Source organism: Neovison vison, chromosome 7 (genome assembly GCF_020171115.1).
Source record: "Neovison vison isolate M4711 chromosome 7, ASM_NN_V1, whole genome shotgun sequence".
NCBI classification, from domain to species: domain Eukaryota; kingdom Metazoa; phylum Chordata; class Mammalia; order Carnivora; family Mustelidae; genus Neogale; species Neogale vison.
The window spans coordinates 164,522,253-164,541,922 of NC_058097.1; the positions used below are offsets into that span (position 1 = coordinate 164,522,253).

General features: G+C 42.0%; 1 non-coding gene and 1 pseudogene across 1 annotated transcript; both read left to right on the top strand.

The window, feature by feature from the left end:
* The first annotated feature begins 9,961 nt into the window (after positions 1–9,961).
* LOC122913573 lies at positions 9,962–19,426 on the top strand (annotated as a pseudogene).
* Positions 12,489–12,592, top strand: LOC122914824. Its single transcript, XR_006385896.1, has one exon. It is a non-coding gene; the product is annotated as a U6 spliceosomal RNA (small nuclear RNA).
* Positions 19,427–19,670: the final 244 nt, after the last annotated feature.

Sequence of the window (19,670 nt, forward strand, 5' to 3'; positions counted from 1 at the left end):
ATATTTTGCAATGTATACAAATACTGAATCCTTGTGTGGTCTACCTGAAACTAATATAATGTCATCTGTCAATCATGCCTCAATTTAAATAGAAAAGAACAGGCTAATTAAATTATGTCATACTCCTAAAATGAGATGCTATTCAGCTGCTAAAAAGAATGAGCTAGGGGCGCCTGGGTGGCTCAGTGGGTTAAGCCTCTGCCTTCGGCTCAGGTCATGATCTCAGGGTCCTGGGATCGAGCCCACCATTGGGCTCTCTGCTCAGCAGGGAGCCTGCTTCCCTCGCCCAACCCGCTTCTGCCTGCTGCTCTGCCTACTTGTGATGTCTCTCTGTCAAATAAATAAATAAAAATCTTTAAAAAAATAAAAAGAAGAAGAAGAAGAAGATAGCTTGCATGAATTACGGCATACCATCCAAACAAATAATTTATGCATTACAGTTTCAGAGGGAGAAGGGAGAAGAGAGCTTATTTAAAAGAAATAATGGCTAAGAACGGTTCAAATCTGGCAAGAGGTTTGGATATCCAAGTTCAAGAACTAATAAAACTGCCAAAAATCAAAGACAAAGAAAGAGTCTTAAAAGTAGAAAGAGAAAAGAAGCTTGTAACTTACAAGGAACCCCCATAAGGCTATCAGCAGATTTCTTAATGGAAGCCTCAGAGGCTAGGAAACAATGAGATAATATAGTCAAACTGCTAAAACAAAAACAAAACAAACAAAACTACCAACCAAGAATACTCTCTCTGGCAAAGTTATCCTTCAGAAATTAAGGAGAAATTAAAAATTTCCCAGAAAAACAAAAGGGAATCCATTTCTGCTATACCTGACTTAAAAGAAATGCTGAAAGGAGTTCTTTAACCTGAAATGAAAAGATACTAGCTAGTAACAAGAAAACATACCAGTGGGGCGCCTGGGTGGCTCAGTGGGTTAAAGCCTCTGCCTTCGGCTCAGGTCATGATCCCAGGGTCCTGGGATCGAGCCCTGCATCGGGCGTTCCGCTCCACAAGGAGCCTGCTTCCTCCTCTCTCTCTGCCTGCCTCTCTGCCTACTTGTGATCTCTGTCTGTCAAATAAATAAATAAAATCTTAAAAAAAAAAAAAAGAAAGAAAGAAAAAAAACATACCAAAATGTACAACATGCTGGCAAAGATAAGTATAAGACAACCTCAGAGCACTCTGATACTGTGATGCAGTTGTATGTTAACCACCTAACTCTAGGATAAAGGATGAAGGGCAAGAATATTAAAAATAACTACGATATTTATTAGTGAATATACAGTACAGAAAGGGGTAAATTATGACATCAAAAACAAAAAAGGAGAGCAAAAGGACGAAGATTTTCTATGCAACCAAAGTTAAGTTGCTATCACCATAAAATAACTGTTCTATCTATATGGTGTTTTATGTAAGCCTCACAGTAACCACAAAGCAAAAACCTATAGTAGATTCACAAAAGATAAAGAGAAGAGAATCAAAGCATACCACTAAGGAACATCATCATTTCACAAAGGAAGACAGAAAGAGAGGAAGAAAGGAAAAAATGAACTATAAAATAGCCAGAAAAACGTTACTAAGAATGTACTGGTAAGTCCTTACCTATCAATAATTACTCTGAAGGCAAATGGTTAAATTCTGCAATCAAAAGGCATCGAGTGGGGATGCCTGGGTGGCTCAGTTGGTTGAGCAGCTGCCTTCAGCTCGGGTCATGATCCCGGCCTCCTGGGATCAAGTCCCACATAGGGCTCCTTGCTCAGCAGGGAGCCTGCTTCTCCCTCTGCCTCTGCCTGCCACTCTATCTGCCTGTGCTCACTCTCTCTGTCAAATAAATAAATAAAATCTTTAAAAAAAAAAAAAAGGCATCAAGTGGCTGGATGGATTTTAAAAAACAACAGCAACAACAATAAGACCTAGTATGGGGTGCCTAAGTGGCTCAGTGGGTTAAGCCTCTGCCTTTGGCTCAGGTCCTGATCTCAGGGTCCTGGGATGGAGCCCCACATGAAGCTCTCTACTCAGCAGGGAGCCTGCTTCCCCCTCTCTGCCTGCTGTTCTGCCTACTTGTGATCTCTCTCTCTTTCTGTCAAATTAATAAATAAAATCTTAAAAAAAAAAAAAAAAAGCCAAGACCTGGTACACCTGGCTGGCTCAGTTGGAAGAGCATCCCACTCTTGATCTCAGGGTCATGAGATCAAGCCCCATCTTGGTGTAGAGATTACTTAAAAGTAAATAGAGGCGGCTTGGTGGCTCAGTCATTTGAGCATCTGACTCTTGGTTTTGGCTCAGGTCATGATCTCATGGGTTGTGAGATCAAGCCCCAAGTCCAGCTCCTTGCTCAGCAGGGCGTCTGCTTGAAGATTCTCTTCTTCTTTCCCTCCCTCTTCTTGCTCTCACTCTCGCACTAAAATAAAGAAAGAAATGTTTCTTAAAAATAAAAAATAAAAAAACTTTTTAAAATTTTTTTAAGATTTTACTTATTTATTTGACAGAGAATGACACAGTGAGAGAGGGAACACAAGCAGGGGGAATGGGAGAGGGAGAAGCAGGCTTCCCACTGAGCAGGGAGCCTGATGCGGGGCTTGATCTCAGGACCCTGGGATCATGACCTGACCTGAAGGCAGATGCTTAGTGACTGAGCCACCCAGACGCCCCTCTTTTTTTTTAATTTTTAAAAATTAAAATGAAAAAACAAGACCCACCTATATGGTGCCTAAAAGAAACTCATTTCAGCTGTAAGGACACACAAGGGCTTAAAGTGAAGGATGGGAGAAAGATATTCCATGTATGTGGAAACAGAAAGAGAGCAGGGTAGTTATTCTTATATCAGACAAAATAGACTCTAAACCCAAAACAGTAACAAGAGACAAAGAAGATCATTATATAATGATAAAGGGGTAATTCATCAAGAAGATAATCATAAACATATATGCACCCAACATTAGAGCACCTAAGTATATAAAGCAAATACTAACAGAACCGAAGAGAGAAATAGACAGTATAATATCATGGGCCTCCAACACCACACTTTCAGGGACACCTGGGTTAAGTATCTGCCTTCAGCTCAGGTCATGATCTCAAGGTCCTGGAATCAAGCCCTGCATTGGGCTCTCTGCTCAGCAAGGAGCCTGCTTCCCCCTCTCTCTCTGCCTCTCTGCCTAGTTGTGATCTCAATCTCTCTCTCTTTCTGTCAAATAAATAAATAAATGTTTAAAAAAAAATACCACACTTTCAGCAATAGATAGATCATCCAGAGAGGAAGTGAATACTGAAACACTGGACTTGAATGACACTTCAGACCAAATGGACATAATAGATATTCACAGAACATTCCATCCAACAGCAGCAGAACACACATTCTTGTCAAGTACATACAGGACATTCTGCAGGAGAGATCATGTGATAAGTCACAAAACAAGTCTTAGCAAATTTAAGGAAGATTGAAATCATACCAAGTATCTTTTCTGACCCCAGTGATGTGAAACTAGAAATCAATAATAAGAAGAAAACTGAAAAATTAGCAATATGTGGAAATTAAATAAAATACCCCTGGGGTACCTGGGTGGGTCAGTCATTAAGTATTCAACTCTTGATTTCCTCTCCAGTCATTATCTCAGGGTTGTGAGATACAGCCCCATGTCAGTGGGGAGTCTGCTTGAGATTCTCTCTCTCCATTTGCCCTTCCCCCTGCTCTCTCTTGCTCTCTCTTCCTCCCTCTCAAATAAATAATCTTTAAAGAAAAATACTCCTGGGGTGTCTGGCTGGCTCAGTCAGTAGAGCATGCAACTCTTTTTTTTTTTTTTTTAAGATTTTATTTATTTATTTGAGAGAGAGATAGTGAGAGAGAACATGAGGGAGGAGAAGGTCAGAGAGAGAAGCAGACTCCCCGTGGAGCTGGGAGCCCGATGCGGGACTCGATCCCAGGACTCCGGGATCATGACCCGAGCCGAAGGCAGTCGTCCAACCAACTGAGCCACCCAGGCGTCCCGAGCATGCAACTCTTGATCTCAGGTCATGAGTTTGAGCCCCATGTTGAGGATTTACTCAATAAAAAAATAATAATAATAAATAATATACTCCTGAATGAGTATGAGTCAAAAGAGAAATGTGCCAAAAAGGAAGTCAAAATAGCAAACTAAGAGGCTCTTGGATGGCTCAGTTGGTTAAGTGTCTGCCTTCTGCTCAGTACGTGATCCTGGAGTCCCAGGATCAAGCCCCATGTCGGACTCTGCACGCTGCGGGTAGCCTGCTTTTCCCTCTGCCCCTCCCCACTCATGCTCTCTCTCGCACTCTCTTTCTCAAATAAAAAAATAAAAATCCTTTTTTTTTAAAATAGCAAACTAATGGGGCACCTGGGTGGCTCAGTGGGTTGAGCCTCTGCCTTCAGCTCAGGTCATGATCTCAGGGTCCTGGGATGGAGCCCAGGCTCTCTGCTCAGCGGGGAGCCTGTTTCCCCCTCTCTCTGCCTGCCTCTCTGCCTACTTGTGATATCTCTCTCTCTGTCAAATAAATAAATAAAATCTTTTAAAAAAAATAAAAATAGCAAACTAAGCCCAAATTTAGCAGAAGGAAGGAAATAACAAAGATCAAAGCAGAAATAAATGAAATAAAGACCAGAAAAACAATAAAAAAGATAAATGAAACCAAGAGCTAATTTTTTGAAAAGATAAACTTGACAAAACTTTACCTAGAATAAGAAAAAAGGAGAAAAGACTCAAATAAAATCAGAAATGAAAAAGAGGACACTACAACTATACAAATACAAAGAATCGTAATAGATTACTATGACCAGCTATATGTCAACAAATTGGATAACCCAGAAGAAATGATAAATTCCTGGAAACCTACTACCTACTTAAACCTAAATTCAAGACTTAATCATGAATAAATAGAAAATCTGAACAGACCAATAACAAGCAAGAAGATTAAATCAGGAATCAAAAATTTCCCAACAATGAAAAGCCCAGGCCAGATGGTGCCCATGATGAATTCTACTAAACATTTTTTTTAAAGATTTTATTTATTTACTTGACAGACATAGACAGATCACAAGTAGGCAGAGAGGCAGGCAGAGAGAGAGAGGAGGAAGCAGGCTCCCTGCTGAGCAGAGAGCCAGATATGGGGCTCGATCCCAAGACCCTGAGATCATGACCTGAGCTGAAGGCAGAGGCTTTAACCCACTGAGCCACCCAGGTGCCCCAATTCTATTAAACATTTAAAGAAGAGGTAACACCAGTCCTCTTCAAACTCTTCAAAAAAGCTGAACAAAGGAGACCATTCCCAAATTCATTTTAAGACACCAGCATTATCCTGATACCAAAGCCAGATAAGAACACTACAAGAAGGGCACCTGGGTGTCTCAGTCTTTTAAGTGCCTACCTTTGGCTCAGGTCATGATCCCGGGGTCCTGGGATCAAGCCCTGCTTTGGGCTCCTTGCTCAGCAGGGAGCCTGCTTCTCACTCTCCCTTTGCTCTTCCCCTCCATTTGTGTTTGCTCTCTGTCTCTGTCTCTCAATTAAAAAAAAAAAAAAAAAAAAAAGCACTACAAGAAAGCCACAGGCCAATAGCCCTATGAATACAAATGCAAATTTTCTCAACAAAATATTAGCAAACCTAATTCAGTAGCATAATAAAAGGATTATATACCATGATCAAGTGGGATTTGTCTCTGGGATGAAAGGATGGCCCAATATATGCAAATCAATAAATGTGATATACCACATATTAGAATGAAAGATAGGGGCACCTGGGTGGCACAGGGGGTTAAAGCCTCTGTCTTCCGCTCAGGGCATGATCTCAGGGCTCTGGGATAGAGTCCTGCATCAGGCTCTCCGCTTAGTGGGGAGTCTGCTTCTCCCTCTCTCTCTCTCTCTCTGTGCTTCCCTCTCTGCCTACTTGTGATCTCTGCCTGTCAAATAAATAAATAAATAATCTTTATTAAAAAAAAAAAAAGATAAACATTGGGGGGATCACACACACACACACACACACACACCCCATTACACAGCCATAAAAAAGGATGAGATCATCCCATCTGCATCAACATGGATGGACCTAGAGGGTATTGTAAGTGAACTAAGTCAAACAGAGAAAGACAAATATTATACAATCTCACTCATTTTTGGAATCTAAAAAACAAAACAAATGAATAAACCAACAAAAAGCAGAATCAGAACTATAAATAGAGAGAACAAACTAATGGTTACCAGAGGGGAAGGTGATGGGAGGATGGGCAAAAGGGGTTAAAGGGAGTGGGTGATCCAGTTTCCAGTTATGGAATTAATAAGTCGTGGGAATAGAAGTCACAACATAGGGAACACAGTCAAGGATTTTTTAAAAAGATTTATTTATTTGAGAGAGAGAGAGAGCACGGTGGGGAGGGGTAAGGAGAGAGGGAAAGAGAGTCTCAGGGGGACTCTACAGAGCCCAACACGAGGCTCAGTCCCTCAAATCTGAGATCCCCACTGAGCCAAACATCTGAGTCAGATGTTTAACTTACTGTGCCACCCAGATGCCCCAAAGATCTTTCAATAGCATCGTATGGTGACAGATGATAACTATACTTGCAGTGAGCATAGCATAATGTACGCACACTTATTGAATTACTGTGTTGTATGTCTGAAACTAATGCAAGATTGTGTATCAACTACACTCAAATAAAAATTAAAAAAAAAAAAATTAAAAGGGCCACCTACCTGGCTAAGTTGGTGGAGCATCTGACTCTTGATCTTGACATTGTGAGTTCAAGCCCCATGTTGGGTGTAGAGATTACTATATAAAATATTTTTTTTAAATAAAAAGACAGGGGCGCCTGGGTGGCTCAGTGGGCTAAAGCCTCTGCCTTCGGCTCAGGTCATGATCTCAGAGTTCTGGAATCGAGCCATGCGCGGGGCTCTCTGCTCAGCAGGGAGCCTGCTTCCCCTTCTCTCTCTCCCTGCCTCTCTGCCTACTTTGATCTCTATCTGCCAAATAAATAAATAAAATCTTTAAAATAAAATAAAAAGACATAGGTAGTAAGCAAATAGAAGGAATGTCAGCCATAGTCCTAGAATAAGGCTCTGAATACCTTAGTTGTTGAATCCTAGGTAAAGTCTGGAAATATTGGGGGGAAAGAATGAAAATCCTATACCAAAATCTTGACAAAGCTTTTATTATTGGGTGGCATGAATATTCTTATTTTTTTTTTGTGTGTATGTGTGCATACTTCTACTTTCCCTCACTTATAAAATGGACATAAAAAAGATAAATATCATATCTTAAAAGATAAAGAAAAGTCATTTGACAAAGAACAACATCTTTTCATGATTAAAGACTCTCAAGAACTTGGGTACAGCAGGAACATACCTCCACATAGTAAAGGCCATAATAACAAAATTATGGCTAACATCATACTTAACTGTAAAAGGTTGAAAGCTTTTCCTCTAAGATCTGAAACAAGACCATGATGCCCACTTTCAACACTTCTATTCAGCATAGCACTGGAAGTCCTAGTCAGAGCAACTAGGCAACAAAAAGTAATAAAAGGCATCCAAATTGGGAAAAAAGAAGTAAAATTGTCTTGTTTGCAGAGGACATGATCTTGTACATAGAAAATCCTAAAAATTCCACCAAACAAAACAAAACTGTTAGAACTAATCAACAAATTCAGTATTCAACATACAAACTCAACATACAAAACTTAGTTACATTTCTATAAAATAGCAAAAAATATCTGCAAAAGAAGTAAGGAAAACAACTCCATTCACAATAGCATCAAAAGCAATGAAATTCTTAGGAATAAATTTAACCAAGGAGATGAAAGATCTTTGCATTAAAAATTATAAGGCTTCGGGACGCCTGGGTGGCTCAGTTGGTTAAGCAGCTGCCTTCGGCTCAGGTCATGATCTCAGCGTCCTGGGATCGAGTCCCACATCGGGCTCCTTGCTCAGCAGGGAGCCTGCTTCTCCCTCTGCCTCTGCCTGCCTCTCTGTCTGCCTGTGCTCGCTCTCTCTCCCTCTCTCTCTGACAAATAAATAAATAAATAAAATCTTAAAAAAAAATTATAAGGCTTCAATGAAAGAAATAAAAGAATTTATTAAAATAGATGGAAAGATATCCTGTGTTTGTAGATCAGAAGAATTAATATCATTAAAATGTCCATACAACCCTAAGCCATTTAGAGATTCAGTACAATCCCTACCAGATTTCCAATGGCATTTTTCACAGAAATTATAAAAATAATCCTAAAATTCTTATGAAACCACAAAAGACTCTGAATAGCCAAAGCAATCTTGAGCAAAAAGAACAAAGCTGGCAGAATCTCAGATTTCAAGCTATACTCCAAAGCTATAGTAATCAAAACAATGTAGTATTTGTATAAAAATAGACCAATGGAACAGAATAGAGTGCCCAGAAATAAACCCTCACAAATATTATCAACTAATATTTGACAAAATAAGCCAAGAATGCTCAATGGGGACAAGATAGTCTCTTCAGTGAATAGTGTTGGGAAAACTGGATAATCACATCCCCCCAAAAAAGGAAATTGGATCCCTATTTTACACTACCCACAAAAATTAACATAGATTAAAGACTTAAGACCTGAAACCATTGAAATCCTATTAAAACAACAACAACTTAGAGATGGGGCACCTGGGTGACTCAGTTGGTTAAGTGGTTGTCTTTGGCTCAGATCATGATTCTGGGGTCCTGGGACCAAGCCCTGCATTGGGCTCCCTGCTCAGTGGGGAGCCTGTTTCTCCCTCTCCCTCTGCCTACCACTCTGTCTAATTGTGCACTCTCTCTCTGTCAAATAAATAGATAAAGTTTAAAAAAAAAAACATAGAGAAGAAGCTCCTTGGCAGTGGTCTTGGCAATGATATTTCAGATATGCTACCAAATGCATAAGCATCAAAAGCAAAAATAAATAAGTGGGACTGCATCAAACTAACAGGTTCTGCATAGCAAAAGAAGCAATCAACAAAATGAAAAGGCAACTTACAAATGGAAGAAAAAATATTTTTAAATCATAAAGATGACAAAGGGTTAATATCCAAAGTATATAAATATAGGAGCTCATATAAGTCAATAGCAAAATTTAAAATGGGCAGAAAATCTGAATAGATATTTTTCCACAAATGGCCAACAGGTATGTGAAAAGATGATCAACATTACTAATCATGAGGAAAATGCAATTCAAACCCACCACAAAATATCGCCTCACCCCTGTTAGAATGACTCTCATCAAAAAGACAAGAAATAATCAGTGTTGGCAAGGATGTGGGGAAAAGGGAAACCTTATGCACTAGGGGGGGAATGTAAATTTGTGCAACCATTGTGGAAAATTAGTATAGTGTTTCCATAAAAAAAAAAAAAATAGGGGCACCTAGATAGTGCAGTCAGCTAAGCAACCAACTCGATTTCAACTCAAGTCCTGATCTCGGGATCATGAGATTGAGCCCCATGTCGGGCTCAGTGGGGGGTCTGCTTGAGACTCTCTCTCTCTCCCTCTGCCGCTCCTCCCCTACTGCTCGTAATCTCACTGTCTCTCAAATAACTTTAAAAAATTAAAAATAGAAGTGCTATATCATCCAACAATCCCACTTCTGGTTATATGTCCAAAGGAAATGAAAATGAAAAAAGAGCTGTCTGCACTCCCATATTCACTGCACAAACTGGATTTACCATAGCCAAGATATGGAAACAACCTAAGTGTCCATCAACAGATGACTGGATATAGAAGTTGTGAGATATATAGAGATATAGATATATAGAGATATATATGAGAATATACATATATAGAGAACATATAGAATATTCGTATAGAATATAGATATATATTCAGTCATAACATGACACTTGTGACAACAGGGATAGACTTTGAGAGCATTACGTTGAGTGAAATAAATCAGAGAAAAATACTGTGTGATGTCACTTATATGAAGAATCTAAATACACAGGTGAGCCCCCAGAAACAGAGAGTAGAATGGTGGATGCCAGAGAGTAGGAGATGTGGGAAGAGGTTGTCAAAGGGTACAAAACATCCAGTGTTAAGTTCTGGGGACCTAATATACAGCATGGTGATTATAGTTAACAATGCTGTAGTATATAGTTGAGAGTTGCTAAGAGACCGTGTCTTAAATATTCTCACCACAAAAAAGAAATGCTAATTATGTGAGGTGATGGGGGTGTTACTAATGCAATGACGGTAATCACTTCACAATATGTAAGCATCAAGCCAGCACGTTGTACTTGTTACACATATACAATGTTGTATGTCGATTTTATCTCCATAAAACTAATACATGAATAAATATAACTACAAACATTAATAGTAGGTGAAAACACAAGAAACAGGTAAAGTGATTGTTTCAGTGGCAGGGATGGGAAAACTTACTTTTCGTTGTGTTCCTTTTTGTACTGTTTGATATTTTTTCCCTTTAAAATGTGTATGTGGGGGACGCCTGGGTGGCTCAGTTGGTTAAGCGGCTGCTTTCGGCTCAGGTCATGGTCCCAGCGTCCTGGGATCGAGTCCCACATCGGGCTCCTTGCTCGGCAGGGAGCCTGCTTCTCCCTCTGCCTCTACCTGCCTCTCTGTCTGCCTGTGCTCGCTCTCTCTCCCAGTCTCTCTCTTTAAAAAAAAAAAAATGTGTATGTGGAATTGGCAGTGAGCCAAGCCTGAGGTGACTGAGGCTGGCTGGCGGGGCCTCAGGGACGGACAGCCAGATTCTCTATGATGTCTACCTGCCAGTTTTCCTACCCACCTGTGAGAACCCCCCAGCCCCCTCCCAGGCTTCCTCCTCAGGAGAGGGCATGCCACGAAGGCTACAACAAAGAGTTGACCCAGTCCCTGCCCCCACTCATCATACTGAAGAAGCCCCCTGGGGCTCAGTTGGGATTTAACATCCAAGGAGGAAAGGCCTCCCAGCTAGGTGTCTTCATTTCCAAGGTGATTCCCAACTCTGACACACATTGAGCAGGACTCCAAGAAAGAGACCAGACCCCAGCTGTGAAAGAATGATGCAGATTTCTAAGAGGCTGAGCCCAGCAAGGCTGTTGAGAGCCTGAAGACAGCCAGCAAAATCAGCACACATGTCTGCATCTCTCTGTACAAATATCATCACCAGAAGGAGAGGACTTTGCCCTGGAGAGTTGCAACCCATGGGTCTACACTTAGAATCTGCTGGGAAGGGCACCTGGGTGGCTCCGTGGGTTAAGCCTCTGCCTTCGGCTCAGGTCATGATCTCAGGGTCCTGGGATCGAGTCCCCCATCGGGCTCTCTGCTCAGCAGGGAGTCTGCTTCCCTCTCTTTCTCTCTGCCTGCATCTCTGCCTACTTGTGATCTCTGTCAAATAAATAAGCAAAATCTTAAAAAAAAAAAAAAAAAAAAAAGAATCTGCTGGGAAAAGCTGGCAAAATCCCAGGGCCGCTATTTGGAAAAATACTCTCAGCCCATCCCTGGCAGAGTGGAGTGGGGAGGACAGGGTGACAGGGGGACGCTGCACTGAGCCAGCGAACCAAATGAATCATCCAAACTACTATCCTTCTTAGTGCCCTAGTTCCCAGGTGAGCCTCATTCCTGGAAAGAGAAGGATGATGATGTCTAAGTACAACCTAGCCTGTGGAGAACCCTGCTAGAAAAGGCAACTGACATTTACTGAATATCATGTTTTAGGCACGTACATAGATGTCATAAAATTTTCATTAGAGTATAGAAATCAGAAAAAAAAATCTTGGAGGCCGTCCATCCAATCTGCCTGGCCATCTCCTCCCATCTTTGTACCATGAGTCTCATACACCTTAGAGATTCCAGTGGGACCCTGTTTCCCCCTCTTTTTCCTCCTCCTATTCTCTCCCCCTCAAAAGTAAAATGTAACATTGGAGGGAAAAAAAAAAAGTATAGAGACACCTGGGTGGCTCAGTCGGCCTTAAGTGTCTGCTTCAGCTCTGGTCGCGATCCCAGGGTCCTGGGATGGAGCCCCGATTCTGGCTGCCTGCTCAGCGGGGAGTCTGCTTGTCCCTCTCCCTCTGCTATGCTGTGTGTGTGTGTGTGTGTGTGTGTATGTCAAATAAAGCTTAAAAAAAAGTATGTATATTTAGGGATAAAATAATGTCATTGATCAAGAAAAGCAATAAGAGATACCATGAAATTATCTCAATAAATGCCAAAAGACATATTTGATAAAACCATCACTAATTTTTAAAATTATGTTAGAATCTGAAATTAAAAATAGTGAAAATATCAAATGCTGGTGAATATGTAGAGAAATTGTATCTCTTACAGTTTATTGTGGGAATGCGAAATCTTAGAGCTATCATAGGAAATAGTTTTGGTAGTTTCTTTAAAAAATAAAAATTTACTTACCATATGACCCAGCAATACTACTACCAGACATTTATCTCAGAGAAATGAAGCATATGTTCACATAAAAACTTGTGCCTGATTGGTCACAGCAACTTTTGTAATAAACAAATAAAATGTTCCACGATAGGTGAATGGTTAACAAAAACTGTGGTATAGTGCTTGCTTCAGCAGGACATACACTAAAATTGGAACACTACCGAGGTGAGCACAGTCCCTGCACAAGGATGACGTGCAGATTCCTGAAGTGTTCCATATTGAAAAACAAAATAAAACTGTGGTACATCTGTACCCTGGAATACTACTTGGTAATGAAAAGGAACAAACTATTGATACAACAACTTGAATGGATCTCCAGGCATTATGCTGAAAATGCCAATTTTTTAAAAAAGATTTTATTTATTTATTTGACAGAGAGAGAGAGATCACAAGTAGGCAGAGAGGCAGGCAGGAGTGGGGGGAAGCAGGCTCCCTGCTGAGCAGACAGCCCAATGCAGGGCTCTATCCCAGGACCCTGAGATCATGACCTGAGCGGAAGGCAGAGGCTTGACCCACTGAGCTACCCAGGCGCCCCATGAAAAAGCCAATTTTAAAAAGGTTACATATTATTTAATATCATACATTCTCAAAATTTAAAAAAATTTATAGAGAAAGAACTGATTGTCGGTTGTCAGTGGTTAGGGATGGTGGTGGGGAGGAGAAAGATGTGGCCATAAAGAAATGGCATGCTGGAGGTCTTTGTAGTGATGAAACAGTTCTGTATCTTGATTGCTATGGTGGCTACACAAGCAGTTACAATGACTGGAGAAGTATACATTGTACCAGTATCAATGTTCTGCTTTCGCTATTGTCCTGCAGCTACATAAGATAGAACCACTAGGGGATAGGGTGGAGAGTAAACAGAGACCTCTCTACTGTGTTGGCAAAATTCTGTAATCTATAATTATCTCAAAACAAAAAGTTTTTAAAAAGTATTAGAAAGGGGCGCCTGGGCGGCTCAGTGGGTTAAATCCTCTGCCTTTGGCTCAGGTCATGATCCTAGGGTCCTGGGATCGAGCCCCACATCGGGCTCTCTGCTCAGTGGGGAGCCTGCTTCCTCTTCTCTCTCTACCTCCTGCTCTGCCTACTTGTGATCTCTGTCTGTCAAATAAATAAATAAAATCTTTAAAAAAAAAAAAATATTAGAGGGCGCCTGGGTGGCTCAGTGGGTTAAGCCGCTGCCTTCGGCTTAGGTCATGATCTCAGAGTCCTGGGATCGAGTCCCGCATCGGGCTCTCTGCTCAGCAGGGAGCCTGCTTCCCTCTCTCTCTCTCTGCCTGCCTCTCTGCCTACTTGTGATTTCTCTCTGTCAAATAAATAAATAAAATCTTTAAAAAAAAAAAGTATTAGAAAATGACAGGGGGTGACTGGGGTTCTCACAGAAGCCTCTGCCTTGGGCTCAGATCATGATCTCAGGGTCCTGGGATCAAGCCCCACATCAGGCTCTCTGCTTAGCAGGGAGCCTGCTTCCCCCTCTCTCTCTGCCTGCTTCTCTGCCTACTTGTGATCTCTCTCTGCAACAAATAAATAAATAAAATCTTTTTAAAAAAAGTATTAGAAAATTACAAATAACGAGATGTTTCTTTTGAGAGTCTCTCTCTCCAACAGATAGAAACATTCTTTAACAGGGGTGCCTGGGTGGCTCAGTGGATTAAGTATTTGCCTGTGGCTCAGGTCTTGATCTCCGGGTCCTGGGATCAAGCCCTGCCTGGAGCTCCATATTGGGCTCAAGCTCCCCACTCACTCAGGAGTCTGCTTCTCCTTCTCCCTCTGCCCCTCCCCACTGCTCGTGTTCCCACTATGTCTCCCAAATAAATAAATAAAATCTTTGAGGGGAAAAAAAAGAAAAAGGGGCACCTGGGTGGCTCAGTTAGTTAAGCATCTGCCTTCGGCTTAGGTCATGTCCTGGGATCAAGCCCCAAGTCAAGATCCCTGCTCAGTCTGAAATGTGCTTCTCCCTCTTCCTCTGCCCTGCTACTGTGCACGTGCGTGCTCTCTCTCCGTTTCTCTCTTAAATAAATAAAAGAAATCTGTTAAAAAAAAAAAAAGAAAAGAAAAAGAAGCATTCTTTAACAATGAAACATTTAAAAACATTCTATTAAAATAAGAAAACATTCAAAAGAAAAGCACAAGCATACCTAGGGTGATACTATTATTTAAAGTTGTTTTAGAAGTTTTGCCAGTATAATAAGAACTAAACAGAAATAAGAGATTTATGTATTGAGAAGGCTTTCAGATAATATGGCACTATGCTTTAAATGTGGAAAACAACCCCAAACTCAGAATTATAAGGAAGTCCAGGACCAAGATAATGTCACAAAATCCATAGTTTAATAACCAGTTACTGAGCTCTTCCCCCTTACAATAGTAGCAAATATACAAAAAGCTTAGGAATAATCCTAATGAAAAATATATGCAAGACATATATGTATAAAATCTATTTGATGAAAACTGAAAAGCTTTACTGAGAGATAGTATTATAACAACTTTATTTCAAATTTAAATGTGTAAGTATAAAAACACAAAGCAAAAAAGAAAGCGAAGCACCCATTCTAAGGGTCTTGGTAAGAATTTAAAATTCTCACAACTACATCATCCAATGAATTATAAGCAAAAAAATATTTATGTTATATATTCTAGCTCTGCATTACCCCAAACAGTAGTCATTGGCCCCAGGAACTACAGCTGCCTCCCTGCCTACTTGTGATCTCTCTCTGTCAAATAAATAAATAAAATCTTAAAAATAAAATAAAATGCACAATAGAGTTCGAAGATTTACTATAAAATGTAAAGTATCTCATTCATAATTGTGTTGATGACATGTTAAAATCATATTTTGGATGTATTAGGTGATGTAAAATGTGTTACTAGGAACTTTAAGTCAGGTGTTGCTCACCTTTGTGGCTCACGTTATATTTTAACTGGACAGCACTGTTACAGATTTTTCATTTCACCCTTTCATGTACCTATAGACCTTACTGCCCATTAAAATTACCTAGTTGCGGGGTGCCTGGGTGGCTCAGTGGGTTAAAGCCTCTGCCTTCAGCTCAGGTCATGATCCCAGGGTCCTGGGATCGAGCCCCGCATCGGGCTCTCTGTTCAGCGGGGAACCTGCTTCCTCAGCTTTCTCTGCCTGCCTCTCTGCCTACTTGTGAGCTCTCTCTCTGTCAAATAAATAAATAAAATCTTTTTAAAAAATTACCTAGCTGCTTTATTATTTTTAAAGATTTTTATTTATTTATTTGAGACCGAGAGGGAGAGAACAAGCTGGGAGAGGGGCAAACGGAGAGGGAGAAGCAGGCTTCCCACTAAGCAGGGAGCCCAAGGAGCGGCTGGATCCCAGGACCCTAGGATCATGACCTGAGCCAAAGACAGATGCTTAACCGACTGAGCCACCCAGGTGCCCCTAACGAGTTGGTTTAAAAAGAAAAAGCCCAGGGGCACCTGGATGGCAGTCAGTTAAGCATCAGCCTCTCAGTTCTGGCGCCCGCTGTGATCTCAGGGTCGTGGGACTGACCCCTGTATTGGGTTCCATGCTCAGTGCAGAATCTCCTTGAGATTCCCTCCCCCTCTGCCCCACCCACTCATGCGCTGTCACTCTCTAAAATAAATAAATAAATCTAGAAAAGGAGAGGGGAGGGGAGAGGGGAGGTGGGGAAGGGAGGAGAGGAGAGGAGAGGGAAAAAACGTGGCCCTACCCCAAGAAATACAGTTGGTCTTTGTAGCATTGCTATGATCCTCAGTGAGCCTAGGCGATTGTAATGTACTCCCGAGGTTAATAGCCACCACGGCTGGCCTCAAGGTTCAAGCCCTACAGAATTCTTTTTCACATTTATCATTTCATATAATTAAGGAAAGGTACTCACCAGGCCAAGAAGTAACATTCGAATCTGAGAGCACCAATGTGGGGCTGGTTCCATTCCGGATAGACACCAACTGCAACTGATCAAAACAAAATGTAATGGGGCGCCTGGGTGGCTCAGTGGGTTAAAGCCTCTGCCTTTGGCTTGGGTCATGATCCAAGGTCCTGGGATCAAGCCCCGAGTCAGGCTCTCTGCTCAGCGGGGAGCCTGCTTCCTCCTCTCTCTGCCTACTTGGGGTCTCTGTCTGTCAAATAAGTAAATAAGATCTTTAAAAAAATAAAAATAAAATAAATTAAAAATGTGAATTTTCCCCAGCCTATGGCCCGATCATAGCAGAATTTTCAGTTAATAAAAATGAAGTAATTGATTTTTTTAAAAGTTGTATATGATTCTCAAGAGCACAGTTACTAATATTTGAGCTGGTTCTGAGCAGATGGCCTAAAGGATGGATTTAAAACAAAGGTTTGTGCACTTTTCTCCCCTTTCTGATCACAGCATCTCTAGGAGGAGGGCAAGGCAAGAGATTTTAATCCCCATTTTTAGATGAAGACATTGGGACCCACAGAGGGCAAGTGGGTTGCCAAAGATTGTGTGACTAGTTACATAGCATGGCCTTGACTGGAACACACCTTTCGACACCTGTCCAAGGCCCTCCTCGGTTAAGTGTCTGCCTTCTGCTCAGGTCACGATCCCAGGTGCCTGGGACTGAGTCCCACATCAGGCTCCTTGCTCAGTGGGGAGTCTGCTTCTCCCCTCTCCGTCTGCCTCTCCCTCTCTCTCAAATAAATCAAATCTTTGTTTTTAAAGATTTTATTTATTTATTTATTTATTTATTTATTTGTCAGAGAGAGAGAACGAGATCACACAAGTGAGCAAAATGGCAGGCAGAGAGAAGCAGGCTCCCCGCTGAGCAAGGAGCCCAATGCGGGTTTCGATCCCAGAACCCTGGGATCATGACCTGAGCAGAAGATAGCGTCTTTGTTTTTTTTGTTTGTTTGTTTGTTTTATTTTGTTTTGTTTTTAGAAGGCAGCGTCTTAACCGATGGAGCTACCCAGGCGTCCCTAAATAAAATCTTTAAAAGAAAAAGAAAAGAAGAGGAAGAGAGACCAGAGTGCTGACCCCCTCCCTGTTCTCCACTCCCTACCCAGCTGACCCCCTCCCTGTTCTCCACTCCCTACCCATCTCCCTCTCTCCATCTTTTCACAGGCACAGAGGAAAGACTGTGTGAGGACCGATGGAGGAGACTTCCATCTGCAAACCAGGAAGAAAGGCCTCATCCTGCTGGCACCTGGATCTCAGACTTCCAGCCTCCAGAATGTAAGGGAATAGATTTCTATTATTTAAGCTCCCCAACCTGAGGTACTTTGTTATGGAAGCCTGACTGAGACAACAAGTTAAATGCTGTACCCAAGGTCAAGGTCACAAGATAAGGGCATAATGGAGCCTCGATTTGTACCCAGAACTATTTTTTTTTTAAAGATTTTATTTATTTATTTGACAGGGAGCAGGAGAGAGAGCGCAAGAAAGCAGAAGCAGGGGGAGCTGGAGAGGGAGAAGCAGACTCCCTGCTGAGCAGGAAGCCTGATGCCCCTGCCTCAATCCCAGAACCCCAGGATCATGACCAAAGCTGAAGGCAGGTGCTTAACCCACTGAGCCACCCAGGTGTTCCTGTACCCAGAACTATTTGGACCCTCCCCTCATGTAGTGATTGTGTGGGTCAGGTCAGTGCTTCTCAAACGTTGATGGCTATCAGAAGTGCCCAGGGGAGTGCCTCGCTGCCTCAGTTGGAAGAGCATGCAATTCATGGTCTCGGGTTGTGAGTTGGACCCCACATTGGGAGTAGAGATTACTATGAAAAATAAATAAAATTAAAAAAAAAAAAAAGAAGAAGAAGAAGAAAAGAAAAGAATGCCCAGGGTAGTTTGGCCCTTACCCTGGTTATGGGGCTATGTGAGGCCTCAGATTCTGCATTTTAATAAGTGATATCCCCACCAGGTGATTCTGTTGAAGGTGGTCCCAGACCACGCTTTGAGAAATGCCACTCTGCTCTCAGCCTGCGGGTTCAGAGAGATATGGCAGGGAGCTGGTGACCCACAAAACATACATAAAAGTTCTACAAAGATATGCAAAAAACACTGTCAGCCTCTGAGGAGGCTTGAGGGTCTGCTATGAGAGGGAGGTTTATTTTTAAATTTTTATTTTATTTTATATTTTTAATTTTATTTATTTAAAGATTTTATTTCTTTATGTGTGAGAGAGAGCATGAACAGTGGTGGGGGAGGCAGAGAGAAAAGCAGATTCCCCACTGAGCAGGAGTCCCACCTGGGGCTCTATCCCAGGATCCACCCCCCCCAGCATGACCTGAGCCCAAGGCAGATGCTTAACTGACTGAGCCAGCCAGGCACCCCTGTTTCGTGTTTTTTACCCTTAAGAATGTACTATTTTTCAATTTAAAAACTAACTTGAGGGGCACCTGGGTGGCTCAGTCACTTAAGCGCCTGCTTTCGGTTCAGGTCATGATCCCAGCGTCCTAGGATCCAACCCCACGTCAGGCTCCCTGCTCAGTGGGGGGCCAGCTTCTCCTCTGCCTACAGCTCTGCCTGCTTATGCTCTCTCTTTGTCAAATAAATAAATAAAATCTTAAAAAAAAAAACCAACTTGAAAAGAGAGATCATGAATTTGAAGAGCTTGTTATTGGCATGTTGCTCCACAAACAGGTGCTCAACAAATAAAAATTCCTTTTGTTGGGGTGCCTGGGTGGCTCAGTGAGTTAAGCCGCTGCCTTCGGCTCAGGTCACGATCTCAGGGTCCTGGGATCCAGCCCTGCATCGCATCGGGCTCTCTGCTCAGCAGGGAGCCTGCTTCCCCCTCTCTCTCTGCCTGCCTCTCTGCCTCCTTGTGATCTCTGTCTGTCAAATAAATGAGTGAAATCTTTAAAAAAAAAAAAATTCCTTTTGTCATCTTCCGCTCAAACATTTGCCATCCCTGCCCTTCCCTCCCTCCTCCACCCAACAGTGTCTCCATTTGTGCATTTAATTAGTAAATACTAATTTAATGTGTATTCCAGGCACTATTCTAACAGTACAGCTGCTCCCATCAAACAGACAGTCCCTCCCAGCCTGCCTAGAGCTTTCAGTCCCCGTCCTCACCTCTGGCAATTTTGACTTCTTAATTCCTGTCTCCCCAGGATTAAAGGGGCTATCGCCATACACAAACCTAAACTAGCTTTTCCACTCCTGTCCCTCAGAACCTGACCTAAGCTCTCCTCCATGGAGCCTCCAGGCCCCTGGTGATATTCCTTAGTCAGGGGACTCCTAAGAGCCTTTGGACCAGCGTCCTGCTGCCCTCTGCTGGGGCTCCTTAGGGCTCACATCCTTCTTCCGGGCTTGCCTCTCTCCGCTTGGCATCTACTTCATCTTGGTGGGTAGACTTCAGGG